General features: G+C 44.3%; 1 long non-coding RNA gene across 1 annotated transcript; it reads right to left on the reverse strand.

Annotated features, from left to right (window-relative positions):
• Positions 1 to 9899: 9899 nt before the first annotated feature.
• LOC125740377 (uncharacterized) lies at positions 9900 to 12450 on the reverse strand. The gene is made up of 2 exons (XR_007397602.1): positions 12417 to 12450; positions 9900 to 10085 (listed from the first exon to the last, which is right to left on the reverse strand). It is a non-coding gene; the product is annotated as an uncharacterized LOC125740377 (long non-coding RNA).
• Between the last annotated feature and the right edge of the window lie 577 nt (positions 12451 to 13027).

The following is a 13027-nucleotide window of genomic DNA, read 5'->3' on the forward strand; positions in this document are numbered from 1 at the left end:
TGGAATCTGCAGGATTCCAGCAGTACACCAATACCAGCCAGTGTCCTTCCTCTCCAGCCCACTCATTGTCACAATGAAGGTTTTATTTTCTGTGTCATCCCTGATCAGGACAGGCCTCCCATGCAAACTCACTGATCTCTCTGATGCACAGGAGCCCCCAATCTTACACCACATCCTTTGTCTTTTGTTGTTTCCATAGTAACACTGACACTGTCTCCATCCACACCCGTCACCTCCTGTTTGTCCACTGACAGCCCTGGAGGACTTCAACACACAGGTAAAACACTCAAAGATTTGCACAGCAATGAAATGTTTATGAATATCAGCCCATTACAACATACATACTGTATGTAAATGTTTGGCCAATAAACTGACATTTTTTAACATATTGCTTATCATATTTAACCTCATGAAGTCGCCCGATTTAGCTGACACTGTTACTTCTTCCAAGTCTCGTTTATCATATTGAATTAAATTAAAATGCAGATTTTTAAAATATTAAAACATTTTTTCCATCAGTGTTTGTGTTAAGGTCCTTCCTTTTTGACTCAGTGACATGTTACATACTGTGCATCTCATTGGCTACAGTCTGCAGTACAGACATCTTACCATCAGTGACTGACAGATTAACCTGATCAGAGAGGCTCCACTGATCTTCACACCACACCAGTACCGATCGGAGTCCTCAGCTGTCAGATTGTTGATGGTCACAGTGAAGACTCGCTGGTCAGGATCATCTCTGACTCACCCTTTACCCTCCTGTGGAGAGTCAGTGTGTACTATGGGAGTACATGACCTCACATTATACCCTCTGCACCAGTATTTCACATGAGTTTTATATCTGTCACCATAGGAACATGGGATTGTTACAGATCATCCTCTCTGTACACAGGCCCATTTCACTGTAGACACACTGTCAGCACCTGTGGGGAAAATAATTAACTGAATAAGGATTTTCCATCTCATGACATCTCTAAGTAATTATGCTTGGTTTGTGTAATACTTAGATTAGGTCATGTGTAATTAACAGAACAGTGATGATGTATAAAAGTCAAAGACCATCATTTTACTATAAGAACAAGGAAAACAAAACTAGTGTCTGATCTTGGGAAGGGCTTCAGCAGGATGTGGGATCGGGAATCTGAGCCTGGCAGTGTGTTCAAGGGTCTGAGAGGAAAACCAGGACCTTAAATCCCTAGTAAAAGGCCTAGATGAGGTGAATGAATGGGCTTGTCACTGTGTGGGATGGCCACACCCCTTCAGTACTATGGCCTTACTTGTAAACATATCCAGTCCTGTGATACAGGCCCTCTCATATTCCCTCTATACATGCTTCCTTTGCGCTCTATTTGTGAACGTTATTATGTAAAATATCATTGCTATGCTGGTGATACGCAGCTCTATCTGCCATTAAAACCTGGTGACTGCTGCTCTCTGGTGGCCCTTTCTAACTGTCTGGAGGATATTAAGAACAGGACAGCAATGACTTTCGTCCAGATTAATGAAAACAAGACAGAGGTAATGAGTTTTGGTCACTGTTCATGATCTCAGAGAACAATTAGGGCCTCATTCAGAAAACTTCCAGTCACATACTAAAAATCTTGGTGTCATCTTTGATTCATCACTGAGTTTGATAAACAAATAAATGCTGTTGTGAAGGGGTGTTTCTGTCAGCTGAGTTCAATAGCCTGGCTTAAACCACACCTTTCAGCCAAAGACCTGGAGAGTTACTCCTGCTTTTATCCTGATTGGGTTACTGCCGTTCTCTGTACCCAGGTTTACTAGAAGCATCTTTATTCTGACTACACCTTGTTCAAAACGGTGCTACCAGGCTCTCAACAAAAAATAGACACCAAATTTCCCCTGTGTTGGCTGCATTGCATTGGCTACCTGTTAAGTTTTGAGAATTTCTGAGAATACAGTTTAAAGATTTCTTATTTCTTTCTAAGGCAATACATGGTATAGGTCCCCAGTCCGTCTCGGAGCTAATTCAGCCTTACACCGCTTCTTATTAGATGCATCTCTGTACTGACCCTGCACACACAGGAACACATTTTATTTATCTATTTAATCAGACTATTCTGCTTTGCACATCATGTATTTAACATTTATAGTGATTTTATATTTATTACTAGATTATTGTATAACTTTTGCACTGTTTTTTGAACTTGGTTGTTGCTTAGTCTTGTTTTTCCATGGAGCACCATTATACCAAAAAGAATTCCTTGTAGGGTCAACCTACTTGACAATAAACCACAGTCTGATTCTGATTATTTTTTGTGTAACATTGTGTAACATTGGCCAATGTCTCTACTTTTACTATATATTTATATTATTTTGACCTACAGCACTTTGGCACAACATAGATTGTTTTTAAATGTGCTATAGAAATAAAAATAATTCAACTTGATATAGAAACATATTTCAAGTCATCCATCTTGCCGAGATGGGGGTTGCGCTGTGACCCCTGGTGGACAAATTATGCAGCAACAGTACTCATATCATGGTTGAAAGTTCTGTCTTCAGTCTCTCTGTTTCTTTTTAGTTATCATTAATTGGCCATTATAAACCAAATGCTGATAGCGATTTATCACAGACTCCTGCATTAATGAATTAAAATATTCATGATGAATAAAGAAGATGAATTGGCGCTAATGTGTATTTTTACTGTGTTATTGATAAGATAAATATTACAGTACACGGATCGCTCTGGTGTCTCAGAAATTGTCTCCATTTTTTCATACCAATTTATCATTAGTACAGTAGTGCTTGCAGTTCACAAATGCTTTGGCCTACAAACAATTTGGTTCGCAAAAACAAAATTTGGTCAATGAACAAACTCGACCAGATTCCTTTTTTTATACTAGTGTACAACCGACGGTGCGCATATCCCAGCATGCCCTGCGTACAATTGTAAATTGTACGCTTGTTCCTTTGGCTCTCAGCGGAGGCGGTCGCACTTCTCTCCCTCTCCGTCCCCTTATCTTCCCTGCTTCGCTCCTCTCGTCTCGTCTAGTCTACTGTCTTATACTTGAGAGACTCTCTCAGCCCTGCTCTCCAAACTACGAAAAACGATGGATTTGATCAGCTGGTCTCTCAACGCAATTGACACCATCTTCTCGACGAGAAGCCTAGGTTCGGGGGAACCTGACTGTCCGGCGGGAACGTATGCTGCTGGCTACACGATGGACGGATGGGAGCGGTGGAGGGTCGTGTGCCTGGCAGCTCTTTCCGTGGAGGACATTGAAGACATCTACCTATTCGGAACCATGATTACAGGTATTATGCTGATTGGATTAGGCATTGCCCTGGTTTATCAAAGATTGAAGAAGACGGTGACAGCTGCTCAAAAGCCCCACTAGGCTGGCCGGAATGATTGATGGAGTGGGCAGAGCTGTTAGCACTCAGACTGTGACAATTGATCGGAAACTGGATAACATCACAGTGACTATGGATCGCAAACTGGATAACATCATGGAGAAGCTCACAGCTTTGCAAAACTTATTGGATGGCAGAGACCAGCGTGGACATTAGTGGAGCTGGAAATTACAGCTTCTCGTACAAAAACCCAAACAACCCTATTCTATCAGGTTTTGGCTCCCCCCAATCAGCACTGGCCTCGGCCAAGGCCGCTGCTGAACTAACAACTCCCCCTGAAGGACAAGGCAGTGAGACTCTCTTGCATTCCTCTCCCCCGATCCCAAGGACTTACCGCTCCCTCCCCCCCATCCAACGCCTTCGCCGCTTCATACCCCCAGCGTGAACAGGCGGGTCTGTTGACCAGCGCCTACATGGCTGCAGGACCGGATGGCTGTCTGTCTCTGCTGGACTACCTCCACCACCCCTTTTCCCTCACCCGTTGCAAGTCGTGTCATTTTTATGTTGTAAGGTGTGACCATGTGCTTATGTTGCTGAGGTGTTTTTTTTTCGGTTCCCACAATGTCCTCCCCACTGGAGTACAGTCTGGGGGCTGCTTTTTTATTCTCCTCCTCTCTCCTCATGTTACTCTGTTTCTTTTCTTCTCTTCTCTCCTCCCCTGTCTCCCGGCCGGTCTACCCCCTACTGTGATGTTGTATATGTAAGGTCGGGCGATGGCCTGTTTTTCGCTGGTACTTGTGACTAGTGACATGGTATATTGCAACAGCAATAAAGGGTTTGAATCAAATCAAATCAAATCAAATAAATAGAAGGACCACGACAGGCACCCAACAAGCACCGAACCCAAATACACAGATGGGAAACACAATGTTGTCAGAAGCTGAACTGCGAAATGCAGATGCAGTGATAGATTTACACAAACTAAATACACGTTAGGAGCGGACAGGGTATACACACAAGACATGGGCAAAGTGTAAAGTGAGGTAGACCTTCAACAGCACGTCAGTCCATTGTAGGGCAATGGAAGCTGGAGAATTGCCATGTGAACAGCAGAAATGTGGTCATACAGGATGTGAGGGTGAGACTGTGTGCTGTATACAGAGGGTCTGACCTCACGGCTTTGTTTCAGTCTTTAGTATTGTGATGACATTGTGATAGCCCAGTGATAACTATACTGGATGGGTGGTACCCCTTCAAAGAGCAAGGGGAGATGGGATACCATTGTGGTATGCAAGCAGGTCCTCAGGGTTGTCACACATGTTTTTCTGAGGTGTACACTGCTGGTTGCTTGAGCCCCTGGATGAGACACTGGTCAGTACCCTGCAGAATCGCTGTGGGCAGTGTGAGGACTTCTGCCCTCTCAGTTAAACAATAGGTGCAGGGACTGAGTCAAATGAGTCTCTCTGCATCCTGCTTAATGATATCAAGGAGTTGTGTAGGCGTGTCTGTGCTCACATGGCTCTATCAGTACAGAGTGAACTGGCCAGGGATCAGTTTATCTAGACACTTAACCCCAGATAGCTCACATTCAGACACAGTCAACCCCTCTGCGTCCCTAGACGAGGCCCTGGAACTGGCTTTGGAGAGAGAAATTGTGGGCAGCGAGGTGGCGGGGAACGAGGCGGGAGAAATCAACCAAGCTGTGAAGAAACGCCAAAGGGCTTGGAGGACCCAGGCCCTCAGGTTTACTTCCTGGATGCAGACTGCCTGTAGGCTGACAGGCAGTAGCACCCCCCCACCCCTCAGTCCTCAGACAGTGTCCCAAGTTCACCGCCACCCAGGGTTCCGTCAAGGGCACGCATAGCCGGGAAGATGTGGGCCAACAAGGTTAATTTCCTGAACTTTCTTGTTGACACCGGGGAGGTGGCCCTGCTGCCACCTGCTGCAGAGGTGGTGACTACGGATTGGACTCACAGAGGCAACTTCTGTCACATACCCACCATAGTGATGTGAGTCGCATGTACTGCCCTAGTCCATACAGGTTCCACTGCAACCCTGGTGAGACCAGACACTGTCTAGAACTGACATTGGTGCAGGTGAGAACAATGACTGGTGACCTGGCCCCTTTAAGAGGGACGGGGTTGTTCCCTTTTGACATGGGGGGTTTAGTTGTGAATAGTAACTATGTGGATGGCTGACATGCTCGATCCCTCCATCCTGGGCCTGAATTTCCCCCGGAGCACGGCATGTGTGCTGGACTTTGGGCACAACATGCTGAGATTCCCTGCGGTCCATGTGTACAGTGGGGCCGCTGGCCCCGCAGCCTCTGCAGCTGACTGCCCACCCCTTACTGCCACTGGGCCTGTACCTCCACATCAGCTAGAGATCCCTTCCTCTGCTACAGTCACATTGGCCCCTGAGCCCACATGTGTCCCCTCCAGTGTAGCGCTGCTGCCTCACTCACTTCACTGGAGTCTAACGGGGTTTATCAGAGCGACTTACCTGAAGCTGCCATTGGAGGAGCCCATGATGACCACACGGTTGCCCTTGTGCCACTGCAATCCCACTGCCCTGGTCCTCTACCTCACACCATTGATCCCCTGCCCCACCCATACGGTTGTGTGCCTCTTCAGGTTTGCAGCCTCCTCCTGCACTGAGCGGCCATTTCAGAAGTTTAATTATTTAATTATACAGTAATACACACGTTTCCAACCATTAAAAACATTATCCAGACTTAAAGTCACTTGAATAAAAATATTTAAAAACTTGTTAGCATTTCAATATAGTATCTGGTTGGACTGTGTACTTCCTCTTTGTTTACATGGTTAACATAACACTCACAGCACAAAGTATGCTGTCCTCAGCATTTGTATCTCCGCAACATTCCAAAGATCCATCATAGGCCTTTAGTCTAAAAACAAGCTAAAATGGTCACTGAGAACCTTTGCGTCCATTGATTTCCATCAGCTGTGTTTGGAAAGTTCGAAAGAATTTCTGAGGCTACTGAACAGAGCCAGGGTTGCCAGCTCTCACCCATCTGGTGTGACACTCACACCTTCAGACTCTCACGCTCACGCAAGAAATCTTATTAAATCTTAGGGCAAATCTATATTATTTCATTATAAACCTAAAATTCGCTATATCAAATGCACTGGGGTACTTTGAAAACCCTGCAAACTATTTACAAGGTAATAAAACTGTTACGTACATGTAAATCTGTGTGCATACTTGTTTCAAACTGAAAATCTTATGCCAGCCAGCTAAACAAATTAGACAACCCTGCTACAGGGCTCTCTGTTCAGTTTTCGCTGAATGCTAAGGCTTCCCAGGCAAGCTACTGACCCTCCAAATTTCACAGACCTCTCGGCCACCCAGTAATCTGTAACTTTAGTGCTGAAAGCCTGACAGTGAGTGTATCATGTGAGGCAGCTGTGGAAATACAGACTCTCGTCTGTGCCACAAAAAACCTTCTACAGCGGCAATGTGGGATCTGTGCTCTCCGGGAGCATAACTGCTCGGTACGGCAGCTCCAGCTCTGAGGGCCGCCGAGTCCCGCTGAGGGTGATACGATGCGCCCAGAGAATCACCAGGACAGAACTGCCGCCCTGCATAAGTCCCCGGGGCCTTATGGCCGGGACTGAGAGGCCGAGGAGAAGCTTCTACCCCCGGCCAGTAGGATCATTAACATCACAGATTAAAAGCTAAAATATGCTATAACTACAATCTGTACTTTAAACATTTCTACATATTTTTTATACATTTTCATCTTTACTTTTTATATACCTTTTATTGTTATATTTTCTTATTATCTTTCTGTAGTTTCAGTTAATTCACGTTGTTTAATTTTGATGTCCTTTTACTAGTGTGTTTATTACACCGACTGGAGTAACGACAATTTCATTTCGCTGCCAGTGTACCACTACATTTGTACGACAAATAAAAATCTTGAATTTATTGTGTTACCCCCATCACATTATTTAATGTGTTCCTCATGAATTTCATTGTTTTCCTCAAAATAAACACGTATTCCAATTTTGGTTCTTGCAACACATTTCCAAAAAAGTTGGGACAGGAGCGATTTAGGGCCAGTAGTGAGGTAAATTGGTTAAATAATGATGTGATTTGAAACAAGTGATGTCAACAGGTGATTGTAATTATGATTTGGTACAAAAGCAGCACAAATACGTGAGAAAATTATTGAAATGTTTAAAAACAATGTTCCTCAAAGAACGACAGGAAGAGATTTGGATATTTCACCTTCATCAGTGCATACCATAATTAAAAGATTGAAGGAATCTGAAGCAATTTCAGTGCGTAAAGGACAAGGAAGCAAGCCTAAGTTGAACTACCGTGATCTCCGATCCCTCAGCATCCCACTGCATCAAGAATCGTCATTCATCTATAAGCGATATGACCACATATGACTACTTTGGCAAACCTTTGTCAAGTACCACAATACGTAGTTACATCCACAAATGCCAGTTAAAACTGTACTGTGCCAAAAGCAAGCCCCATCTTAACAGTGTCCAGAAGCGCCGTCGGCTTCTCTGGGCTCAGAACGCATCTGAGTTGGACCATCACACAGTGAAAACGTGTACTGTGGTCAGATGAATCAGTATTTCAGGTATTTTTTGTGAGAAATGGATGCCGTGTGCTCCAGACCAAAGAAGAAAAGGATCACCCAGACTGTTACCAGCAATAAGTCCAAAAGCCAGGGTCTGTCATGGTATGGGGTTGTGTCAGTGCCCTTGGCAAAGGTAACTTGCAGTTCTGTGATGGCACCATTAATGCTGAAAAGTACATAGAGATTTTGGAGCACAATATGTTACCTTCAAGAAGACATTTTTTCCAGGGACGCCCATGCATTTTTCAACAAACAATGCGAAACCACATTCTGCACACATTACAAAGTCCTGGCTGTGGAGGAAGAGGGTATGGGTACTTGACTGCCTGCAGTCCCGACCTGTCTCCAATAGAGAATGTGTGGTTCATTTTGAAGCGCAATATGTGACAACGAAGACCCCGTACTGTTGTCCACTTTAAGACTTGTTTGCAGGAAGAATGGGACAAAATTACACCTGAAACACTACATCACTTGGTGTCTTCAGTCCCTAAATGTCTTTTAAGTGTTGTGAAAAGGAATGGCGACATTACAAAGTAGTAAGTGCTTTACTGTCCCAACTTTTTTTGAAATGTGTTCTAAGAACCAAAATTGGAATACGTGTTTGAAAAAGAACAATGAAATTCACGAGGAACACATTAAATAATGTGCTGTTGTATTGTTTTCAATGTAATACAGGTCAAAGATAATTTAACAAAGTGCTGTTTTCAGTTTGATTTTCATTTTACATACCATCCCAACTTTTTCTGATTTGGGGTTGTAAAATGTGAACACAAAAGCTTTTTTTGTGTGAACATTATAAAACAGATTAATTCGTATTAAACAATTTCAAAGACATAGACATCTAATATGTGTGTGTCTGTGAGAGAGAGCATTTCAATTAATGCCTATAGTTCAATATTTGTTATATGTGCTGAATTTCATGGTCATCATTTTGGAAAAAAAGCTACCTAAACCATACGGGACTTAGAAATGGGTTAAAACTGACAGGACGATACCAGATATCAAATTGTATAGTTAGGATGAATGTACTGTTAAACAGCAGCACCATTGGAGGAGTCATGCATGGTGAGGCAGGGGGATATCTGTACATTAATGGGCGATGCATTACTGGGGATCTTTGGCGCCACCTTTTGACCAGTTACAGTCGTCATCAACATTAAAAAAACATTTCCATTTCCACTGCGTGAAAAAACAAATTGCACCCTATTTATAGAGTGGGAGACTACTTTTTGCAAGGATTTATATCTCCTGAAATTGCTTCTTCACAAATAAGCACCAGAATGTTCTTTTCCCAGATGGTAGTAGGGACAAAATCTCCTACCACTGATAATTCTGACCATACACAAATTTTTATTTTTCTGCGTCTTGCGATTTTACCGTATCAAAAATAACCAGTAAATCCTATTATTATCCTGCTACCCCCACTCTACCAAAACTCATGAAATGATATGATACATTTGGAGGAGGAAGATTTCTAATTGATCCTTTATACCCACCAACCAGACCAGTATAAGAAGCTGTATGATGTAAAGCCTCTTTAAATGGGTAGACTACTTCCGTTTATTGTAATAAGTATCTCATAAATTTGACTTTACACTTTTGCATGGTATTGATAGATTTTGAAAGTTAATTACTTAACACAATTCTTATTAAAATTGTTCATTATACAACCTGAATGTCTCAAGGTAGCACATTAGTACAAAAGACGCTGTATGATGTATTATTGTAGCAGTCAGATGTTATTTTAACCAATGTACAGGTTTACCTTTAATTTAATTCTACAAACATAATCAAAATCACTTGTGAAAAAGACATTTAGTCATTTACTAAGGCAGATACAACCTGTGGAAGCACAGCTAAAAGCATACCATCACCCATTATAGAGTGACCCATTGTCTTTGTAACTGAGTAATCACAACTAAGTGCAATTTACTATAATGAAACTGTACACAGAAACTGTAAAGGCAAAGGTAATTTATTATGATGAAATGCTTCCAAAATGCCCAGTGTGCTTCAGCGTTTCTCCTTTTCTCCAGTCGTCGACAGGTCCTGTGTTTATTAGGTGATCTGTGATGTAGGAGATCCTGAGAATGGCTGCTGCTCCAAGGATGATTGGCAGGTGGCTTTTCCCAGGAACAGCGGGCTGGAGATGTAAAGGTGGGATGGAGAAAATAAAGTGTAGGGGAATACAGAGTACAAACAACCATAAGAAACACACGGCCCATGGCCATATGTCCACAAGACAACCACCCGCCCAACCCGAGAGGGAGCCTACGAGGGACTAAGGGGGGCCCAACCCCTGTAAAAGGAGGTCCGCAGAGGGGGGACAGACAGCGAGCCCCCCAGTCCCTCCCGCAAGCCCTCCACCGAGGGAAGCGGGTCCAGGGCCAAAGGGCCCCATCAACCGGGAACACTCCCCTGGCGGACGGTCCCCCCAGCCCGCTCCCCGGCAGGACGGATCACCGCCCACTGTAGCGACCCGGCACGTCCCCCCCCTCCCCGACACTGCAGGATGATCTAAGGGAGACCCATACAAACAAAGTGCACCCCCCCCCCCCCCACCACCCAGGAGCGGACCTGCGTCAACTGGGGAGCAGCAGACCCCCCGCCCAGCCCAGACCGAACCCTACAATTCGCCTAGAAGGGCTCAGAGCATCCCTAGATACCCCGGACCGCCTGCCAGGGCCCCACCACGGCGCAGCAGAGCCAAGGACCACCCAGCCCGCAGCCCACAAGAGGAGACGGCCCACACCGGCCAGAGCCGTCTTCTACCTGCCGGGCCACCCCACACGCGCAGGGCCAGAGACAGAGAGTTAGGGGGGACCCCTCAGCCCCCACTGATTCCCCGTCCCATGTTAATGTGAAGTGTGCATGTACAAGTGTGAGAGAGTTGTGTGTTTATGTCTACAATGCATTAAAATTAGTGGGTGCAGTTCGAGTATGAGGGCCCCACCACTGGCAGATGGCAGAGTCCCCCATCCCCCTCCCTGCACCCCAAGGCCCTAATGTAGCATGGACTGTGTATATAACTAAAGTGCAAAAAGCAGGTGAACAGTCGAGGCACGGGCACCCCACCGCTGGCAGACGGCAGAACCCCACCTGCCTATACCCACCTCCTCAGCCCTAGTGTCATGTGGTGTCTAATGTGCAAGTAAAACCTCCCCACTGCCCCTCAAAGCTCTAGTGTTGTATGAAATGTGGTGTCCGGCCCAGGGGAGCAATAAGGGCGTGCAGGAGTGGGCCCCCCCCGGCACCGGGGCCAGATCCCCGACTGGCCCCGATTAGTCCTCATCCCCGACCCCACACAACCGGCAGGGGCGGCCAACCGAGGGGGTTCAGGGGCGCCACATTAACAATTGTTAATAAACATTCCACTATACATCTCAAAATTTAGCACACTTAATTCATTATCTTTGATACTGTTTCAAACATTTAATGTTCCCCAAACAGCAGCAGAAGAACCACAGCTTCATCTTCCTTGTATTTTGGCTCTTCTCTGTGTCAAGAGCTCTACAAGCTCAACTTTAATATTAATTTTCCACCACTTCTACATCTTCTATCTATACCAGACCCACATCTATCTCTACACCGCCAGTTTCCTCTCTGAAGAGTCTCAGAAACAATGCCAGCATTGCCTATCACTCTCACACCCTCCCCTCCCTTACACCAGTCCGTCACACCTCCCAGTCCCCCCATAACCTCCCCAGCCTGGACAGTGGGGGGTGTCGCTGGTGAGCACTCCTCCAAACCTTTCCTCTCTCCCCAGTCGATCACCTCGTCCCACAGGTCCCAGGCTCCCCAGTGCTGGTCGTTGGTCCAGGAAACAGCTTTCGGAATTTTCATTCTGGTTAACATAATTAACTAGCCGTCTGTGATACTCTCAAAGCCAAACTAGACACTGTATTTTCAACGTACTCCAGACATTTGCTAAATGCTATTCACCAAGAATGCCTATGGAAAGGGATGGAGCCTTCATTGGCTGCTCGTGGCATCGAGGCTACTCCGATAGAAGCGGCCAAATTGCTAAAACTGTTTCACAACCTATACAGTAACGCTGGCGAAATCAGGACGCTGCTTCGGTACGTTATAACATCGCCATGGTAATGAACCCAGCAAACGGTTAATCTTACTTCAACAACATGGGACATTTAAAAAGTAAACGTATAGGGGCTCTTTTCAGAATAACATCTTCAGATGAAACGCATTACGACAGACCGGATGAGTAAAACCAATCATATCAACCATAAGGCTTGTTGTTTTTAAGTTTAACACAATTATTTTCTCTTACAATTTAAATATAAACAATCACATTACGAAAAATGGCCACAGCATCTACAGTTTAAGCTACTAATTTTAAATATATTTCAATTATATTTTGCGGCAATATTTGCATGAACTATATCACGACATACAATGAAATATATAATTAACTATGCTAACAAAACATAATCTGAAGAAATAGCAAGAAACATACGAAGAGATGCTTCTCACCGCTGCGCCATCGCTCTGTCAGAAAGTTTATGTTCAAACTGCACTGATTTTGTTTCTATGGAAACCAGCGAAATTTTTCATTGGTCGAAAGGATGAAGATATGTACTGACGCCATTTTCAACGAATGAAAACGAGAATTAATTGTCAGGGCGGGACGAATTTGAAGGTGAACCAATCAATAGTAGTATGTTTAGCTCGTGCTTGTTTTGGCTGAGCGTGATTGGATTTGTTGATCTAACCGCCTTCAAGCCCGTAAACCATGTATCTACTTGTCAATGGGAAACCACGCAGTTCTGTCTATAAATACTGACTGTAATTTTTTTATGACATTATGTCTTTGCTATGCAGTATTACGGTAATGCGTAATACCGCGATGTTTGGGGTGCCCCGCTGTTTTTTTTCCATAGCTGGTGAACGCAATTAGCATTTTAGCCACGTTGGTAGGTCCGCTTTTGAGAAAGAACACTATAGTTCTTGTTATTCACATTCTGTGTCCTGGTGTTTTTAATTTCTCATAATGTGAACAAAGATATGTCATATACAAGTTTTTTGAGAGACTAAATTTTGGTTTGATTTATAATTTATTTAATGGTA

Source organism: Brienomyrus brachyistius, chromosome 4 (assembly GCF_023856365.1).
Source record: "Brienomyrus brachyistius isolate T26 chromosome 4, BBRACH_0.4, whole genome shotgun sequence".
In the NCBI taxonomy this organism is placed as follows: Eukaryota; Metazoa; Chordata; class Actinopteri; order Osteoglossiformes; family Mormyridae; genus Brienomyrus; species Brienomyrus brachyistius.